The following is a 5,396-nucleotide window of genomic DNA, read 5'->3' as shown; positions in this document are numbered from 1 at the left end:
GAGACTGGTGTCTTTCTTTGTTTTTGTAAGGCCGAGACTGGTGTCTTTCTTTGTTTTTGTAAGGCCGAGTGTTAAGTCTGTGTGTTATAGTGAGAATTACTACACAGACCACAAGAGTAAATTTAACAGGTCTTTACTGGTTGGAGGTCGGACTATACTGAATACAATATTATTACACTGTGCTTATATACCGGTGTGGTCACCACCGGTATTATGTATACAGCAGCCAAAGAAAGTATTACCTTTCTTAAGGTGGACCAGGCTTAAGTTCTCTTAAGGTGGAACAGGTTACATACACCACAATCCTCCCTTTTAAGCTTAACAGTCATATCCCCAAATAAACATAACATATATACATATATAACTTCAGGTATAACAGTTCAAAGGTTCAGTCTCTCAGGAGGCTTTCTGATTCGGCTTGGATAACGCCTTTCAGTGGTCTCTGATTCTTGTTGTTGAGGTGCCTCCTCTAGTTGGTTGCCAATGTATTGGGTGTCATCATCATTAAATACATTCTCGGCCGAAGTAGATGCTTCAGGTTCATGAACGTCTTCCACAGCTGTCTCTGTCACAACCATGGGTTCGACCCTTGCTCTCGACTCTACCAGTTGATCCGCATGACGCCTTATCACATTATGACCAATATCTACGGTGTACATCAGAGGTCCTTGTCTGGCCCGGATTGTTCCGGACTGCCATTTTTCGTTTCCATAGCCCCTTGCAATCACTGGTTGTCCTCCGTCGAAAGTTTGAGTGGTCTTGCTGTTAACATGCCGAAACTGTTTGTTTTCCACTTCCCTCCGCACATTTGGTTTTAACAAGTCCAACTTGGACCGCAACCTCCTGTTATAAAACATCATAACAGGACTTTGGTTAGTCACGGCATGATCGGCGTTTCGATATGACATCAGGAACTTATCGACCTTGTGTTGCAGCAGAATCTGATCATCATTCATGGCCTTAATAGCCTTTTTGAATGTCTGGACAAATCTTTCAGCCAACCCGTTTGTCGCCGGATGAAATGGGGCAGAGGTATAATGTTTAACTCCATTCTTCTTTAAGAATTGTTGGAATTCTTCCGATACAAACTGTGGTCCGTTGTCCGAACAGATCTGTTCTGGCAATCCGTTCCTTGCGAATATTGTTCTCAACACCGCAATTGTCTTTTCTGAAGTAGTGGTATTCATCTTGATGACTTCTGGCCATTTGGAATGTGCGTCCAGCGTGATTAGGAACATGGAGTCCATGAATGGACCAGCAAAGTCAATGTGTACGCGTTGCCATGGGGCTGAAGGCCATTCCCATGGGTGTAGCGGTGCTATCGGAGGTGCATTTTGCACTTTTTGACACCCAGCGCAGCTTTTCGTTAACTCCTCAATCTGTTGGTCAATACCCGGCCACCATACGTAAGCCCTAGCAAGACTTTTCATTTTAACTCCCCCCAGATGACCTTCATGTAGTTCTTTTAAACTCTTTCCCTTAACTTGGGAGGAATAATCACTCTTGTCCCGTACATCAAAGTACCATGGCAGACGGACAGCTGGTCTCGCCTTGCCGAGAATGCCGGTAACAGAGGATCACCCCGTGTTGGCCATCCTTTCACTGTCACCTCGTAGACTCTGGACAGTGTCGGGTCGTTCCTGGTTTCTCTTTCAATACTTGCATTGGTGACAGGTAAACACTCGATAATGGTCGAATGAAATAACTCAACAGGGTCAACTTCCATCGTGTCTTCATCTTCAGGTAGTGGCAGGCGCGACAGGCCATCAGCATTGCCATGCTGTTTCGTACCTTTGAATTCTATCTGATATTGATGTGCCCCTAAGAAAAGAGACCATCTCTGGAGACGCTGTGCTGTCATCACCGAAACACCCTTCTTAGGGTTAAAAATGGACACCAACGGTTGATGGTCCGTCAGAAGTGTGAATTTTTGGCCCTGTAGGTAATGATTAAACTTCTTCACTCCCCATACAAGGCTAAGGGCCTCCCTATCGATCTGCGCATAGTTGCGCTCAGTGGAGGTCAATGATCTGGATGCAAACACGACTGGCCTTTCCGTGCCATTTGGCAATTTATGTGAGAGTACTGCCCCAATACCATATGGAGAAGCATCACAAGCCAACCGAATAGGCAGTGTCGGGTTGAAGTGAGCCAACGCTTCCTCTGAGGTGATCAATTCTTTGCTTTTGCGAAATGCCTTTTTACAGTTTTTCCCCCAGTCCCATGGTACCCCTTTCTGTAAAAGAGCATTCAACGGATGCAGCACCGTGGATAGATTTGGCAGAAATTTATGGTAGTAGTTAATTAATCCTAGAAACGACCTCAACTGAGAGACACTCTCCGGAGCGGGAGCCTTTACAACTGCCGCTATCTTGTCAGGAGACTTATGAAGCCCCTCCCGGTCAATGACATGACCACAGTACGAGATCCACTTCTGGAAGAACTCACATTTCTGCCGATTTACCCTAAGTCCATACTCTTTCAGTCTGTTGAGCACCAGTTCCAAGTTAGCGAGATGCTGTTCATCACCATCACCTGTGATCAGAATGTCGTCCAGGTAACATTGTGTGCCTGGAATTCCCTGTAATACCTGCTCCATGGCCCTCTGCCAAATTGCTGGAGCCGATGCCACACCAAAAACCAGCCTATTGTACCGGTACAACCCTCGATGCGTGTTGATCGTGAGGTATTGGCGTGACTCTTCTTCAACCTCCATCTGCAAGTCCGCCTGCGCCAGGTCTATCTTGGCGAAGTGTTTCCCACCAGACAGTGAAGCGAAAATATCCTCAATCCGTGGAAGCGGATACTGCACCGTGTGAAGCACCGGATTAACGGTGATCTTGAAATCTCCACAGATGCGAACCTTCCCTGGATCTCCTGGCTTATTGTTCGCAGGATGTTTCATAACGGGAACAATGGGCGTAGCCCACTCACTCCAATCTACTTTAGACAGTACCCCTGAACGTTCTAGTGCTTCCAGCTCCGCTTCAATCGCAGGTCGTATTGCATAGGGTACCGGTCTGGCTTTAAAAATTTTTGGTTGTGCATGTTCATCAATCTTGATGTTTGCTGCAATTCCTCTCAGTGTTCCCAGTCCCGGCTGGAACACCTCTTTAGCCTCATCCAATATTCTGGACAATCGTTTAGGTTTGACAGCTGTTTCCCCGGAATCTACTGTTAGTGCTTTCAAGGAGTGCCAGTCCATATTCATTTTCCTAATCCACTCCCGTCCTAGTAGTGGTGGACCTCCTTCAGGTAGCACATATAAGTCCATTACTTGGCTTCCTTCGCCCTTGTGGACCACTTCTACCTCTATTTTTCCGATGGGGTACACTCTTTGCCCCGTGTACGTTTTCAATATAATCTCCGTATCCTGTAAGGGAATATGTTGGAATAACCTTCTGTAATCTTTCTTATTCATGACCGTCAATGCCGATCCAGTGTCCAATTCCATTTTTACTTGGACTCCTGCTATCTTAAGAGTGACCCAAATTGTCTGGAGGTCTGTATCCTTACCAACGTTGTGTATTCTTAAGCTATCCAGTTCATTACTGCTAGCGTCTGAATCTGACTTCTGTTCAGTCAAACTGTTCTTTGTCACCTTGTGTACCTTTGCATATTTTCCTTGCGGTGACTTTTTATTGCTGGTCTTCTTTCCTGACCAGTATACTTTAGCTATGTGGCCAAACCTGCCACACGTTCTGCATTCTTGGTTTTTAAACCAACACTGGTTCTGATCGTGCGTTGTCTTTCCACAACGATAACATTTGACAGAATTCAAACCCAATTTGTTTGTACCGAGTTCCGGTGGCCGTAGCTGCATTACTGCCGTGCCTCTTGCTGCGGCCTCGTGTGCTGCTGCCATAGTGACCGCCTTCTCGAGAGACAGCTCATTCTCCTCGAGCAGTCGCCTTTGTGTATCCTGTTGAAATAAACCACACACAAATCTATCTCGAAGTGCCTCTGTCAGTCCCGTTCCAAACTGACAATATTTTGCTAGCTTACGTAATTCCATCAAATATTCAGCATTGCTTTCATTTTGCCGCTGTCTTCTATCGTAAAATTTAAATCGTTCCGCTAGCATCAGCGGCGTGGGGCTAAGATGATTTTTTAGGACAGTAACAATCTGTTCGAATGTCTTATCCGCCGGTTCATCTGGTGGTAACAGGTGTTTCAATTGCCCGTATGTCTTCGCACCCATTAAGTTTAGTAATGTTAGTGCTTTATCTGTCTCAGGAATTTTATCTGCCTTACAATAGTTTTGTATGCGTTCTACATACATAGCCCAGTCTTCTATATCACTGTCGAAGGCATTAATGTTCCCATGTTTAGGCATCGTAGCAATTTATCGTATTTTTAATGTTATCTAAGATGGCGGCTTCCCGCTCTTGCCGCCGTCCTCCGCCCACAAAATGGCGGTTTTCCCGCGCTTGGCGGTCTTCACCCATCCCCCGACGCTGTCTCCGCTTCACCGCAGCTCTCGCGCCTTCAGTTTCCCCAGACGCTGCACCTTTAGCCCGAATGCTGCCCTTATCTCCGGTCGCGATCGATGTCCCGCGCTGCGCCTCTCGCTCGAAAGCGGCCCGGCCCTTATCTCTGGTCGCGATTGACCTCACCGCCCTTATTCCTCCGTCTTCCCAGCCCCGTCTGTACAGCCAACGCGGTTGACTTTCTGTCGCGTCGCTGCCCGGCTTACCCACCACGAGGTAGTAGAAGAAGCTGACAGTCGCTGATGGAGGCTTCGAGGTCAGGATGTCTTCTGCACTCCGGTTGCTTGATTGCTGCCGCTCAATGAGTCTTCCCGTAGGTGATGAGGGTGGAAACCTCTCTTTGACGTCCTGTCTGTGGACGAAGTCGCCGTGGAAATTACTGCAGCAGGGTAAGAATCGGACTCGTCGCCACTGTTAAGTCTGTGTGTTATAGTGAGAATTACTACACAGACCACAAGAGTAAATTTAACATGTCTTTACTGGTTGGAGGTCGGACTATACTGAATACAATATTATTACACTGTGCTTATATACCGGTGTGGTCACCACCGGTATTACGTATACAGCAGCCAAAGAAAGTAGTACCTTTCTTAAGGTGGACCAGGCTTAAGTTCTCTTAAGGTGGAACAGGTTACATACACCACACCAAGACTGGTGTCTTTCTTTGTTTTTGTAAGGCCGAGACTGTTAGTTTTGTGTTTTTGGACGGGGCTTCTCAACATGAGGTTGTAATGTGGGAAGGGCAGAGGTTTGCAATAAATTAATGTTCTTAAATCGCACTGTGCATGGTTTTTTTGCAAGTCCTGGTTGCCCTGCTCGGCTGAGGGCTTGTGGAGCGGCTACATTCATCTGCTGACATTGGCACAAGCCATTCCCTGAGAGGGGGCCGAGAACCGATGTTCAATA

Source organism: Somniosus microcephalus, chromosome 4 (genome assembly GCF_052327205.1).
Source record: "Somniosus microcephalus isolate GS21.2 chromosome 4, FLI_Smic_1.0, whole genome shotgun sequence".
NCBI classification, from domain to species: Eukaryota; Metazoa; Chordata; class Chondrichthyes; order Squaliformes; family Somniosidae; genus Somniosus; species Somniosus microcephalus.
The sequence above is the reverse complement of the archived record's forward strand: the minus strand, read 5'-3'. Positions refer to the sequence as shown.